Here is a 16021-nt window from a genome sequence, read left to right on the forward strand (position 1 = left end):
AAGGGGAAAAAATGAGAATCAAGACTTGCCATGTAAAGGTACATGATCCCAACAATGAATGTAACTGTACTGTATCCCTAAATGTACCAATAAACTCAAAAAAAAAAAAATCACTGAAAGAGCAGAATAAACCTGGCAGACAGGAAACAGGGAGATGGACTTTGTGGAGACGGGAAGGGCAGCTGGAGATGAGGTGAGGCTGGAGGGAGAGGAAGGGAGCAGAAGGGTCAAGGTGTGGTGTATCTTACAGTTCAGCGGGGTGAACGCATTTATTATGCATAACACGTATATACTAATAGAACATTTTAAAGTAAGTGTGGCCCTTGGAGAAGTGCAGGCCCTAACAAATGGGATTAGTAAACTCATAAGAAAGGTTCAGGAGCTATCTTGCTTCCTCTGTGAAGGCTCTCTCCAGATTTTCAGTGCATTGGTTTCCTTATCTTGAACTTACCAGTCCTGAGAACTGTGAGAAAGTAACTTCTGGTATTTATAAGTTATCTATGAGAAGATATGTTATTATAAAACAAGGAGCAGACTAAGATCTTAAGTCTAAGAGCCATTCTCGATTATTTTCTTCCCATCACTTTATATACCGAATCTACTAAAATTGATAACAATATATTCAGATTTCAACCACACTTTACCTCCTGCAATGAACCCATGCTGTCTACTCTGACCATTACTGTAACTGCCTAACTTGACTTTCTGTAAAAGGCTTCTCCACTGAGCAGCAAACACAGTTCTCTTAAATGTTTGTTCTTTTCTTCTTTCGCAGTGCTGGGCATTGAACCTAGGTTCTTGTGCATGCCGGGGAAGCATATCACTGAGCTACATGCCCAGCACCAAAATTCTTTGGAAATAGAGGTAAGAGTGAGACTAGCCAAATTCCCTCTAGCTACTTTATTACTCAATTCAGAGTGACAGTAAGGCCCAGAGCCTCGGATTCCTCCAAGGATTGGGCTCTTCTCAATCAGTGGATGTACCACACCCACTGCAGCCTACCCACACCTCTGCACTGTTCACCTCCTGGTGGCTCTGTCTTTGCCAAAATACGATCCTCTCGTTCAGCCGCCTGCCTCGCAAGCAGAAGGACCTGGGTTCGATCCCCAGTACAAACAAACAAAAAAACCCAAAACAAACAACAACAACAACAACAACAACAACAAAATAAGATCCTATCAAGATTTCACCACCTTTCAAAGTAAAGATGACTCTCAACAAACTGTGGGAGCCCATTTCCTCCTTTCTTGCTTTATTTCTCCCTACAGCACTTATATATGCACGGTTTCCAGTTTGTTTACCACCTATTTGTCTGCAAGCCCCATGAGGGCAAACGCTCTATCCATTTGGGGTGGTGGCGGTTCTGATCTCTTGTAAATGCTCCCTTAGTGCTGTTTTGAAAACTCTGTTAACTTTCTCAGCATTGTACACCCATCTGATTTTTCCCTGGGATATCATTATGGATTAGAAATTTCTGTAAGCGTTTATCTATATTTGCAAGACTCTGCAGTTTGCAAAATGATTTTAGAGGGCTGGAGGTGTAGGTCAGTGGTGGATGATGTACCTAGCACTCAGGAGGACACACACACACACACACACACACACTCAGACACACATATAAAGATAGTTACAATTGTTTGTGGTGTTTTATTTTAATTTCATAACTATTTCACTTTAGCTTCTTTTCTTCTTGTTGCTGATAAATTTGTGATTATTTCTTACTTTCAATGACTGTTTTCCTTTTCTTTTTGCTTTTTTGTATTCCACTGTTTCCAGAGAGTAATGTGTGATAAAAATATATTTACTATCCCACATTATGCCATTTTAAAAGGGAGGATTATATATGTATTTCTACCAACTTGATCATTCACTTTTTATAATCAGTGAAATAAAAATTTGAGAAGCATTACGTATCTTAAAACATACATGTTACTTTTATTAAAATCAGTTTCAGTTTATGTCCACAATCATATTTAACTATAAAGCAATAATTGTAAGAACAATTAAGTCTTGGTAAAATTGAAGTACGCTAATTATGTAAAAATTAATTAGCTAAAATGATTATATTCCAATGAGGTCCCAGAAGAAACCTCAGAATAATTACCTTTCTTGGCTCATTAAGATCTAATGAATAATCTCTTAAAATAAAATTTAACTTTTAAAGTATAAATGCAATATTTTCCCTTCACATGCACACCTTCAGGCCATGTGGTGGACCCATTTAAAAGCTCTTTAACATGGGGCCAACTCCTTCCTAGCACCTGGCTTTTATTATCTGGAGCATCTCTAGAGGCACCTAATCGGGTGAAGAATCAGGACGAGGGGCAGGCCAGTGCAGAAAAACAGCAGGGACTTCTAGTTTCACCTCCGAAATACAAAGAACCAGGAAGTTGTTTCTTCCATCTTTATGAGAAGAAATATATAAACTGAAATTTGATTTTTTTTAATCCAACAGGGAAACAAGATTGCAGGGAAAACCAAACATCGGTAGATTCAAGAGCATCCAGAAAGACACAGCCCCCCAGATATGCTCACCTCAAACAGAAGCCGTGGGGAGGCACACACCAGTGACATACACAAGCAGTATTTTCAAAATCATGTGAAGGGCAAAGGGCAACTCACATGGTGAGAAGCTCCTGAGGGCTGCAGTCCCGGGGAGGGTGTGAGCGAGTCACCAAGACATTTACAAGAATTCCCTGTGTTCCCACCAGGTTCCCAGTGGGTGGGTCTGAGGGGCCCTCACCGTGCCCTAGGGCCAGGGGAGGCAAGGCCATCGTGGTCGTCTCGGCACTCTCAAGACTGTCGAGTTTCTGAACAGCAAAAGAGGTCTGGGAAATGCTCATAGCTTCGATGACTACATGTTAGCTGGTACCCTGGATGAGAGTCTTAATAAAAAGGATGTTAGGGGGCAAAATGGGGGAAATTTAATTAATAAGAATGTCTCAACATTAATTCATTTATTTTGCAAAAGTACTATAGTAATTTAAAGAGAAATAGGCATGAGATACACAGGAATTCTTTGCAATTTTACCATAAATCTAAAATTGTTCTAAAATAAGCTTACTTAAGTTTTTAAAATAGAATGAATTGGAGATAACCAATTTCATTATTGCTGGTTATTAAAAAATCTAAAAATTTTTAAAATCTCACACTGGACAGAGGCAAGTATTTTTATAATTTGTCTAGGTCTGAACAAGGCACTTACCGAGGTGGAGGCGTATGTCTAAGGACTCACCCTCTCTCCTGTGGGGACCCGCTCTCGCCTGCTGCACTAAGTCCTGGCAAGGCTGTTGATTCCTGTCAGCAGGCTTTCCTGTGACTAGGTGTCTACTCCTGGCCTATTGGAGCAGCCTATCTGTTTGTCTAAAGTGACCTTACATTAGTGACTTTTATTAAACCCATCAATGATACAAAGTTTCAAGACAAACAACAAATTCAACCTCTGAAGAAAGCCAGGAACTCGTGGCAAAAACGATTCCTTATTGTGGGGGGCAGTATTCACCAGGCTTGAGGCTCAGATCGAACCAAAGAGCAAGAAGGAGGGAGCCAGCCTGTGACTTCCAGGCTGGACTACTATGGCAGGTATGGCTTTGGCTGCCGCCATAGCCTGGACACCAGACTTCACTTCAACTTTTGGACACAGACTCACACCAGTGACTTCCAGGGAGCTCCTAGGCCTTCAGTCTCTGAGTGCAGTTACATCCTTGGTCCTTTTTCTTCTGAGGCTTTCAGGTTTCTGGATTGTGCTACAGGATACTCTGGTTCTCTGACATGCAGCCAACCGTTATGGATTTTCCAATCCCATAAACCAACCAAGTAAGTCACCTTCTATAATTCTGTGTATTGATTCTTCTGCAAAGACCCCCAGAACCATGTTCAGAAATCCGGCCTATGAGTGGGTCTTAGTTAAAATGTCGGTTTTACTACCCTAGTTTTCCTTACTCCAACCCCAACACACTAAGAAGCGAAGAGTGAAGACAGCAGTGTAGTCCAGGTGGCGTGACGCGGGAGTCAGAAGCAGTTCCTGAGAAGAGTGCAAAGGGAAGACCAGAGGCCAGCCATGGGGTGGGAGTGAAAACCTGGCCCATTTCTAACTGAAAAAGCAAAGTTCCTCACGCTAAAGGCTAACTGAGTGAAAGCCGTGCTCATCTCTAAGCATACAACACATTCACCTCGGTCCCTACTATTCTCAAATATGTATTTAGCTTGTAAATGAAATTCCAGGACACACAATAAACAAAGAATAGCAGTCTCAATAGACAGAGCAATCAAAAACAACCAAATGTGAAAGAGGGAATTTAATTATTTAATATGTTAATGGTTCAAATGGACAAGGGAGATAGCATACAAGACTAAATAAGTGATTTAATCAGATCAATGAAGTTTTAAGAAGCAATCTAATGGAAATCCAAAACATCCAAAAGATAGTGAAAGATAAAGCATTCCTAAGAACCGGGTTTTACAACAGATGCATAGCAATTATTATATTATAGCCTGAAATACAGAGTGAAAAGATCAGAAGAAAGTAAGAGCTGTGGAAACATAACACACTGTCTAATCTATGTACAGTTGAATTCCAAGAAGAATAAACAGTAAATGAGGTCTTTGAAAAAACAGTAATGGAGAATTTTGCAAAACCATGATTAACCTTAAAGTACAGAGTCAAGAAGCTCAAACATTTGGCAGGATAAATATCAAACAAAACAGCAACAACAGAAATATATCATATTAAAACAGTTGAAAATCAGATACAAAGAGGACATTTTGAGAGCAGCTGGAGTAAAAAGACAGATCTTGCCTGTTTTATCTTGCAGAATAACACTTGATCTTAGCCAAATGGCCAAGAAGCGATCTTGCAGAACAACAAAGATAAAATCAATCACAGACTTTTCTTCAGAAATTATATGACAAAGACAACAATGGAATGAAATGTTTGAAGTTCTAAAAGAAAAAATTTGTTAACCAAGAATGAACCTCAAAGATGATATTCTCAAAAGTAGAAATAACACAAAAACTTTCTCAGCAAATCAGAAATGGTGGGACATTCACTGCCATTCGATTTACTCAACAATGAATGAAAAGGAAGTTCTCTGAAATAAAGAATGTGACTTATGCAGAATCTGGAGTCCATTTAGGGAAATGAAGAATATTGGAAAAGCAATAAACAGATACCTCTTCTTTAATTTTCTTGACTCTAAAAAAATAAGCGCTTTAAGCCAAACATATGACAATATATTTTATGTTTACAGAACAAGAAAAAAAATGTAATAAGTAACAATTGCCTAAGAGATTCAAGGAAGAAATTGAGACTGATTCTAGATAGGCTCTTTTGAGACAGGGTCTCACTATGTAGTTGAGACTGACCTGGAACTCACTATGTAGCCCAGGCTGGTCTCGAACTCACAGAGATCCTCCTGCCTCATCCTCCTGAGTGCTGGGATTACAGGTGTGCGCCACCACGCCCAGCTCTAGATAGGTTTTTATAGTACATATATATCATCATAATACTATTTGGAGGTCAATTCAGATTGTTAATATATATTGTAAATCCTAGCACAGTTAGTACATTTTTAAATGGTTATAATAATAACTCTAGAGAGTATATAAAATGTGAGACTAAAACTGCTTAATTAAGTACATTGAAAAAAGGGAAATAGAGTAAAAAAACTAGCAAGAAGATGTATTTTATTCTAGTCCTGTCAACGATTACTGTATGTAATAGTGGTCTAAGCACACAGATTGTCAGCTTGAAGAAAAAAAAAAAAACCACTGAACTGTGCACTACCTGAAGTCACTCTAGATATAAAGGCACAATTAGATTAAAAGTTAAACAGAAAACATGAAAAGCGAAAGCAATGCCATGTAACATTAAATAAAAAGCAAACTGGAGTCATTGTGCTAATTTTGAGCAAAGTATACTCGGAACCTGGGATGTTCCAGGAATAAGAAGAGTTACGTAATGTCAGGGGTGTGATTTCTGTGAGAGTGACAGTCCTTAAGCCTTACCAAAAGAGGTGCAAAAAAAATCAGGACACAAAAATACTAGATTGGGTAGGACAAACAAGAATATGAACATACTTGAAAAAATTAACAGCTTTTGCTATGTAATCAAAAGAACAAATATCTTAAAAGTGTATAACTATATGGATAACCTGAACAAAATCAACTGATTTGACATGATTTAAACTTCTAAAATATCCTTTTCGACAAAACACCAGAATAAATGTTCTTCTCAGAAACATGAAATAGTCAGCAAAGTAGAACATATTCTGGGACCAAAACCAAAGCTTAACAAATATAAAAGAAAATGAGTCACATAAAGTAGATCTTTAGTGTAAACTAAAAACCAGTAACATAAAGATATCTGGAAAATCCTCAGATATTTAAAAATAACCCACACATTCCTAGTTTTACATAGGTCAAGGAGTATCAGGATGAATTTTCAAAAGTATTTTGAGCTGGAAATTAAAATACAACCTAAATGTGTGTGTGACGTGGGTAAATAACTGCAAGTAAAGTACTGCTCAGAGAGCATCACGGCATGAGAGCGTCATACTGGAAAGGGAAGTGTCTGGAATCAGTCTTCTAAGCTATTATCTGAAGAAACTAGAAAAGGCCAGCAAATTTAAACCAAAGGTACCAAAAGGGTGAAAAATTAAGATACAGAAGCAATCAACGGTAGTTAAAAGAAAAGCCAATAAAATTATTCAACGAAGTAAAACCTACACCCTTGAAAGGATCCATAAAGTCAACCTATTAGTTTTACTAATTCTTTTCAATTAAGTTTATTAGTACATTTCAGTTATACATTATGCTCACATTCATGCATGGGAATTTGTAACTGTACATGATACGGTTTGGTTCCTCTGTTTTTACCATTCCCCTTTCCTCCCTTCAACTCCTGCACCCTGCCTTATTTATAAAAGCTGTGTTTCTGGTGTTCCCCCTTTTTTCTCATTTTCCTTTCCCTGTTTTCCTCTCCCCCACCCCACCTCCCACCCCCTTTTTCTTCCCTTGTGAACGCTTCCTTCCTATTTCACAATGTCCACTATACATTTTGGTCCCATTTACACTTTATTTCTCATATCGGAGAAACAATTCCGTATTTACTCATGTGTCTTATTTATTTCCCTTAAGAGTATGGTCTCCAGGTACATCTGTTTGGCTATAAATGTCTCTAGTTTATCTTTCTTTGTGGCTGAGTGGTACCTCATTTTATATATTAGAAAAACCCCATATCTTCTTCATCCAATCACTGGTTGATGGGGTTTGTGCTGTTTCCAAGACTTAGCTATTATAAAACGTGCTGCTGCAAACACGGGTGCACATATATTGCTGTGGCAGGATGCTTTTGATACTTCTGAGAAGATACCAAGAAGGAGAGTGCTGGGTCAAATGGAACCTCTAGTTTTAGTTTTTTGAGGAATCTCCACACGGATATCCACAGTGGTTGCACCAGTCTACACTCTCACCAGCAGTGAGTGCAGACGAGTTCCTTTTCCCCACAGCCCTGCCAGCATTTGATTTTTTGATAGCAGCCATTCTTTCTGGGGTGAGATGGAATCTCAGTGTTGTTTTCACTTGCATCTCGTGAATGACCAGTGATGTTGAACATTTTTTCATTATTTGCTGTTTTTACCTCTTCAGCTGAGAAATGTCTGTTCATTTCAGATGCCCCTGATTGGGTGTTTAAATTTGGGGGTCTGACTTTTTGAGTTCTTTATATATTCTAGATAGTAGTCCTTTGTCTGAGGAACAGCTGCTAAATATTTTTTCCTACATTATAGGTTGTCTCTTCACACTGTTGGTAGTTTCTCTTGCTGTGCAAAAGCATTTTAATAAGATGAGATCCCAGTGGTTCTTTCTTTGTGCTAGTTCTCATGTGACTAAGGTTTTGTTCATAAAGTCTTTTCCTATGCCAATATCTTCAAGATTTCTACCTTAGTGTTTCTGCTTTAGTATTTAGATCTCTGCTGCATTTTGATTTGTTTAGTGCTTGGTGAGAGATGTAGGTCTAGTTTTAATCTTTGGCAAGCTGAAACCCAGTTTTTCCAGCACCATTTATTGAAGAGGGTATCTTTCCTCCAGTGAGGGTGTTTGGCTCTTTTGTTAAAGATGAGGTGGCTGAGTGTGTCTGGAGTTGTTTCTGAATCTTCTAATCTGTTCCACAGATCCTTAAAACCTAATAGTTTTACAGTGTTGCATAACAACTGAGCAAAACTTTAGTGGTTTAAGGAAACAAATATTATCTAATAGCTCTCTAGGTCAGTGCTCCTGCTATGGCAGTGCTAGATTCTCTGCAGAGGCAGAGATGGCATCACTACACTGCTAGGGCTGCAGTCTTGTACAGAGGCTGGAAGTGAAAATCCACTTCTCAGATCATTCAGAATTCGGACTGTTGACAGGAGTTGCTTCCTTGTGGCTGTGGGACTGAGTCCCTTGCTTCCTTACTGGCTGTTTGCCAGCAGTTGAGCTCAGTTTCTTCATTCATTGCCCTACAGCTGCTTCCATGTGTAAGCCAAAAAAGAGCAAAGAAAAGAGTCCTTGTGGCACTTCTGATCTCTGAATTTTTCTCTGGAAACAGCCAGGAAAAAATTCTGTTTACTGAGGGCCCATATTATCAAGTAAGATCCCTACCCCAGATAATTTCTAAGCCCTAAAGTCCACTGTGCCATGTAACATAACCTAACTGAGAAAGTAAAATAATAAAAGTCACATGTGCAAGGGGGTGGGAAGCCTTGGAGAATATACTGGAGTTGTCCCTACCATAACTGAGAAACTTTTAGACCATCTAACCAAGGAAAGGAGTTATGACACAAGTTATCGATGTCAGAAACAAAGAGGGCTATGTTCCTGGGTGACAAGGGAACAGCACTGAAGAGAAAACGTGCTATGCCAATAACTTGGCACCCTGGATGAAATGAACATATTCTTTGGAAAACACAAACTACCAAAACTCACTCAGGAGGTAATAAGTGACTTAAAGAACTTGTGTACATTTAGGTAAAGGCTGTCTGTGACTACAACCCTAATCACAGATGGCTCCATAAGCAAATTCCAAGCATTTAAGAAAGAAATAGTACAAATTCCCTACAACATTTCTCCAGAAAATAGGACAAAAGCAGCTTTACTCAAATTAAAATATTAGGATTGCCTCATCTCATAAGAAATCAGAAATAGGTATTTTCTGAAAACTACACACTAAAATCCCTGACTAATCCAGACACAGAACCATCCACAGGATAAGAGTTTACTGTGTCTGCTCCCCTCCACTCCCCGACATGTGAGAAACACACATCAGGACAAGCAGGTCCATCCTGGGAGCACAAGGCCCGTCACATTCACAGGTCAGTTGGTGCATTCCAACCCACTAACAGTCTACACAGGAAACATGGTATAATAACTTAAGAAATATAGAAAAACAACTTGGTGAATTATGAATCATACCTTCATAACTAAAAACTTGAAAACTAAGAAGTAGAAAATATTTCATTACCCTCTAATGGGCATCAACAAAAATGCTACATCTCATTTCTTTTATTTGGCACTGGAGATTGAACTCAGGACCTTGTGCTTGCCAGGCAAGAGAGGCGCCACTGAGCTAAATCCCTAGCACACTCTTTAATTTATTATAAGGTAGCTTAGTAACCCATTGCTAACAAGCAGAACATTGAAGAGGAAAAAGGTAATGAATGCTTCAGTGGTGAAATCTGGGGGGCAGCAGCATAACCAAGTAATCAAGGGCCATCAAGAGAAGCAGGTGATGTAGATATCATACAACCCTACATCATATGATAAGAACTTTCTAATGTGAAACATCAGACTTTCTAGAAAATATTTCAAAACACCGAAGTGTTCACTATCCAAAATTCAAAGGAGTTTCCAAAATGTCGAGGTCATAAAAAACAAATAATCACTGAGTCAGAGACTACAGAGATTTGCAAACTGAATGCAATGTGGATTCTGGATTGGATCCTAAAAAAGGAAAATACATTAATGGGAAAATTGGTAAAGACCCAATAAGATTATATTTTAACTAAGAGAAGAGTGCCCCTGTTAACTTCCTAAGTTTGATCACCGCCTATGGCTGTGTACGTCGCTGACACCAAGGGAAAGTGAGCAAAAGGTAAATGAGAAGCTTCTATTTTATTTTCATATTTTTTTGTAAATAAAGAAATTATATCAAAAGAGAAATTTTATAGAACTTGTAAACTTGTAAAAGTACTTGTCGAAAATGTCTTCCAAGATTGACGGTGAAATAAAAGACTTTTTCAGATAAAAGGGTGTAAGGAATGGACTGCCGGCTGAGCCACTACACGAAATGTGAGAGGAAATCTTCCAGGAAGGAAAACCATGATGCCACATGGGAGTGCGGGTTTGTACCAACAAAAAGCCAGTGTGGGGAACGGTGATTACATGCACAGATAGCTGCAGCTTATTTTCTTACTATTTAAATTTCTTTAACAAAATATGAGGAGGTCACACAAGGTAACGTAACACATGTAAACGTGTGAAGAGTAACAACAACAGCACAAAGCTGGAGTGGAGAACTTGAAGCGCGCTCCTGTAAAATTCATACATTTTACATAACGTGAAGCACAGCCCGTGATAAAGTCAAGCTGTATATAAATTCTAAGCTGGCAAAATAACAAATCAGTTATATCTCAGAAACCAATTACCGAGATAAAACAGAATCATAAAATATGTTCAACTAACACAAAAAAGACAGAAGGGGAAACGTGAATAAAAATAAATTGAGTGAATAGAACAAAGAGGCAAGATGATGACGGACAAACGATGCTTTCCTTAATCACCTTCCATCACTAGGACAAAACGCCCAGCGCCCGCAACTAGAGGACGGGTTTACTTTGCCTCCCACTTTTAGTTCACGCGCACGACTGGCTGGCTCTAAGCCTCACGCGGCGCGGCACAGGGGCATGGTGCAGGAGATGGTGCTGGGAGCCAGCAAGCAGAGGGAGAGGAAAGGAGCGGGGATAGGAACACCCTCCTCCAAGTCACCCCCCAGTGCCCGCCTCTATCCCACCCCAGTGTTCAGCGCAGTCAGCTACCACATAAGCCAGTCACCCTCCCAACACACGAGGCTTCGGGGAACACTGTGATCTAAACCTTAAGCTATTGTTAAGCTATTGTTGATGCAGAAAACTCAAACAAGGATTCCACAAAAATACCAGAGGTAAGAAGTTAGTTCACTGAGTGCACATGTTGCAAGATAAACATCCAAACCTCAATTGTATTTCTGTATGGGAGCAATGAGCTACAGATGGTGAAATGAAAGATACGGAGCATTTACAATTTCTTACAAAGTATGTAGGTATAACTCTAACAAGATAAGTACAGGGTCTTATGTTTAGAACTACAATGTTATGATGAAAAAAATCAAAGAAGAGTTAAGTATATAGAGATACAGACAGTGTTTATGGATTAAAGATGCCAGATGTCCTTAAACTGGCTTGCAGTTTTAATACAATTCCTATAAAAATCTCTGCAACATTTCTCGTAGGCATACACAAGGTTACTATGAAACTTACATGGAAAGATAAAGGAGAATAAACAATTTTGAAAAAAAAAAGAGAAATGGGAAGGAACAGTTTACCTGCTTTGGAGAATACAGTAATCAAGACAGTGTGGTAATAATGAAGGGATGGACAGGTGGATCGGTGGAACCGAACAGACTGTAGAACCAAACAGCACCATCTCCTGCACCATGACCCTGTGCCGCGCCGCGTGAGGCTTAGAGCCAGCCAGTCGTGCGCGTGAGCTAAAACTGGGAGGCAAAGTAAACCCGTCCTCTAGTTGCGGGCGCTGGGCGTTTTGTCCTAGTGATGGAAGGTGATTAAGGAAAGCATCGTTTGTCCGTCATCATCTTGCCTCTTTGCTCTATTCACTCAATTTATTTTTATTCTCGTTTCCCCTTCTGCCTTTTTTGCGTTAGTTGAACATATTTTATGATTCTGTTTTATCTTGGTAATTGGTTTTTGAGATATAACTAGTTTGTTATATAGTCTGTTCAGAAACAGACTGATTTAGATACACCTTATATAATTTATTTAGTGTTCAATCAACACATAATCACACACACTATGGGCTACATGCATTGTGATATATGTATGTAAAGTATGCTCAAATCTGAGTGGTTTCCATATCCATCTGGTTTTTGACTACACAGTAAAAGTGACTCAATGGAGGAAAAGCAGACTCTTTCAACAAATGTTGCTGGGGCAATCAGACATACACAAGCCAAAACAAAAATGAACAAGAACAGAAAGAACTTTTATTTAGGTGTCATGTTATACAATAACTAAAGTGGGTAAAACTTCAAATGCAGAATGTAAAACTATAAAACTTTTAGAAAAAAACAAGATTTTGTAGGTCTATGGATTATCAGAGTTATCACATTTGATAAGTAAAAGTTAAACATATGAAGGCAAAAACTGCTAAATTAGTTTGTCAAAATGGGTACACTTCTTACATTAGCTTTAGTTGTAAAAAAATGAATTTTGCTCCATGAAAGATCTTGTTAAGAGGATGAAAAGACAAGCGATCTAGTGCAATAAAATATTTGTATGCCACATATTTGAAAAGGACTAGGATCTAATTATACAGAAAAATCTCAAAACTTGACAACAAAGAAAGAGTCCAGTTATAAAATGATCAAAAGCATGAATATTTCACCGAGGAAAAACAGAAATGGTAAATAGCACATGTAACAATATGCAATATCATTAGTCATCAGGGAAATTACAAATTAAAACCATAGCAGCAAATCACTATATATCTATCACAGTGGCTAAAGTAAAAAGGAGTGGCAAAATCCAATGCTGATGAGGATGTGGAGAAAAGGAATCATTCCTACACTACTGAGTGGAATACAAAACTGTACAACCACTATTGGTTTGATAGTCTTTTCAAAACAACAGTCAAATATATAGCCACTCTATAACCCAGCAACTGCACTCCTGGGCATTTACCCAGAAAAATGAAAGTGGATACACCTAGGCTTATAGTAGCTTTATGTGTAAGTAGCCAAAATCTAAAAACAGTTCAGGTTTCTTTCAATAAGTGAACAAAGAAACTGCTACATCCATACTATGGGATGCTACTCAGTACTAAAAAGGAACATATTATTGTACACTGAATAACTTTCATGCATTTCCAGAAAATTACGCCAGGTTAACAAAAATTAAAGGCCACATGTTCAGTTGTGTAGAATTCTATTTATATTGCATTCCTTAGGTGACAATTACAGGACAGAAGCAAAATAATGGAAGCCCAGCATTACAAGCAAAGGTAAGAAGGAGGTAGGTGCTCCAAGAGACCTGGTAGTGACAGAAACATGCTGCATCTTGGCTGGACTCCGGCTCATATCCTGGGAGTGGTGCAGTTTTCTCCTCCTCCTCCTGCCCCTCCTCCTCTTTCTAGTCTTCTTCAGATACCACCACTGGGACAATTGGGTAGAGGATTCTCTGCATTCCTTTTTAAAACTGACTTTCAATCAATAATCATTGTAAAATAAAACAAGTATTTGAAAAACACCCCGTGAATCAAGGAAGAAATGAAAATATAATTTGGAAAGTGTTGCCAATAAGATGAAAATGATGTTGAATGTAGATATAGAATGAAAACTCAATAAATCACTGGTGACTGTAATTCAGACTGTGCACCCGATTTATGAACTTCTTTGCTCTAAATCACCTGATTTTTACTGCATCCAAGTTACGCACGCACCACGTTGGACAAAGCCCTCGCTTTGGAGCACTCTGCTGCTTGTGACTGTGACACCAGCCCTCCACCGCTTCACCACGCTATCCAGCTATGGGCTGAGATGCCCTAAGCCAATGGGAGTGGACGTTAGGCCCCTGGGCAATGAAGCAAGTGTACTCTTCCAGAAGCTGGAGTTTTTTCACCGTGCATGATGGGCCCTTCTTCTTGGAGGAGACTCCAACATGGTACCCCACAGATGAACCTGTATTAAAACTCCACTTCCCATTCCCATGTGTTCGAAGGTGCTTCCACACAACCAGCGAGACTTGAGCTGGGCAGCTGCCTGTAATGCCCGAAGGACGGAGGGGATGAGGAAAGCGGTGCTGGGTGTTCACCAGCATAGCTTCCTTTGCATGAAAATAATTCCAAGCTCAGTCCTAAGATTTTGAGACCTCTTTGTACAGTCGATGGACTCTGTTCAGATTCAGGGTCAGAGGAGCTGTCAGGTGGCTTGATTTAAACAGACTGCAGAGGAATGAACCCCTTGTGGTACAGAACTCACTTTATCTGGGATGAGGGTTGAAAATGCCTTGGAGGTGACGAAGAAACAGCCTGGGGGACGAGTCACGGATCACTCAGTGATGTGACTGTGTGCAGGGGACTCCGCAGGAGGCTTTGTGGGGTTTGCTTTAGAAAAGAAAATCTCTGCTCCTAGCACATCACTGGGGTCGACGTCTGTGCTTTAGGGGACAAACACGCTAATCTACCCCCCAACAGCCTCCTAGCCTAAATCCTTTTCAGCATAGATCATTTTTTTCTTTTTTTACTCCCCATTTTACCATTTCATTGCCCTTATTATAAGATTTCTAGGTTAAAAATAATACTGTCCAGACTGGCATTGAGTTCCTGATCTTAAATGTTACGTCTGTCTCAGCCTCCCATATGCTAGGACCAGAAATACATAACACCATGCATGCCTCCTGGGATAAATTTTTAATAGCAATTATAGATTATGCCACAGATTACCCGAAACATCAGAAAGAACCTTAATGATCTTTGGAATGCAGGTGATCAGCCCGTAAAACTGAATTTTGTAGATACGGCATCACCTTGATTGATTTAACAAGGGGATGGATGTGAAAATGAAAAGTGAGGTCTTCAAGTAAGCTGGCAGACTTTTAGGCTTTCAAGTTGGCTTGTGGGATTTCTCAGGGACAACACCTCAGCGCCGGGCAGATTCGAGGGAGTGAACTCGGAGCGGTTTTGTTCGCGTGTTATCTCCATCATGTCCACGTGGTCAGGCCCTTGCCCGCAGAGCCATTTCTGGCTTCTCCCTGTACTCATTTGTTCCTCAAGGAAGCAATTTCCTCAGCTCTATGTAGGAGGCAAGATGGAGCTGCCCACGGAAAGGCAGCTGGCAGAAGAGGGTGGAGAAGCCCTGCGGTTTCCCTTTCCCGTCTGGCCCGGGTTGTCTCAAGGGCTACCCCAGAAGCTGCTGTCGTAGCTCTGCAATCTGCTCTCCTTTCTTTGCTCCACTGGGTGGGGTGTGCTGGGCCCCAGATTCCTGGCGATGTCCGATGTCCGAGGTACCTCGCCATCCCCTTTCTCGCCTCTGACTTGCAGCCCCCTCCATGGTCGCACCGAAGCACTGCGCTCTCTCCCGTCACTCTCTGGCCAGCTCCTCTCCCGCACGTCCCCTTCACAGAGAAACCCTCTGTTTCTCCATGCTCTTCTGGTTTGCTGCGCCTCCCTGCTCTGTGTTCCAGTCACTGACTCCTCGACGGAAGGGCTACACTGTGCTTCCTCTTCCTCAGGACTTTGCCCTCACACAGCCTGGCTGCCGGAGTAAGAACCATTTTCTCTACAAGGTCCAGTGCAGCCCTGTGCCAGGACCTCCCTTGACTTCTGGTCTCAGTTTGAAGGTCTCCTTCCTAACTTGGGGGTCAGATCTCCATTCTCATTGGCTCACAGAGAGACACGCCCTCAGGTCTCTGCCCAGCTCAGCTGTGCTTCTGCGCTTCTCTGCAACACAGCGTGACTCAAGGCCGTCTTCCCAGGAGACTGTCCACTCCATGAGGGCTGGCTCTGGGTTCCCTGCTGTCACTGTTTTATCCCGAGTTTCTAGCAGGAGACATCACTTATACTGGATCATTAAGTGCAGGGCAATAAAGGATGCCAACTGGGCTCGCTCCTCTAGACTCAGGTTCTGCCGCTTTGCTCACCCTTTGGTCTTCTCAGCATTTGCCACCTTTCTGATGAGCCTTGGAGACTCACATCTACATTAAATTAAACATTAGAA

The 16021-nt window shown here is 40.4% G+C and overlaps 1 protein-coding gene and 1 long non-coding RNA gene across 3 annotated transcripts in view; one reads left to right on the forward strand and one right to left on the reverse strand.

The window, feature by feature from the left end:
- LOC104854453 overlaps positions 1-2936 on the forward strand; it is a 6100-nt gene extending 3164 nt beyond the window's left edge. Inside the window, exons 1-4 of one of the 2 annotated variants that reach the window (XR_778111.1) lie at positions 114-193; positions 776-864; positions 2456-2625; positions 2712-2936. This is a non-coding gene — a long non-coding RNA (uncharacterized LOC104854453). Of the gene's footprint in view, positions 1-113; positions 194-775; positions 865-2455; positions 2626-2711 lie in introns of those variants that run through there. The other variant, XR_778110.1, reaches the window with a different exon arrangement.
- Positions 1-16021, reverse strand: part of Gabrg3 (gamma-aminobutyric acid type A receptor subunit gamma3) — a 490937-nt gene that overhangs the window by 23317 nt on the left and 451599 nt on the right. The gene's annotated exons all lie outside the window — the stretch shown is intronic.

Source organism: Fukomys damarensis, unplaced genomic scaffold, assembly GCF_012274545.1.
Source record: "Fukomys damarensis isolate Sample0158 unplaced genomic scaffold, DMR_v1.0_HiC HiC_scaffold_7, whole genome shotgun sequence".
Classification (NCBI taxonomy): Eukaryota; Metazoa; Chordata; class Mammalia; order Rodentia; family Bathyergidae; genus Fukomys; species Fukomys damarensis.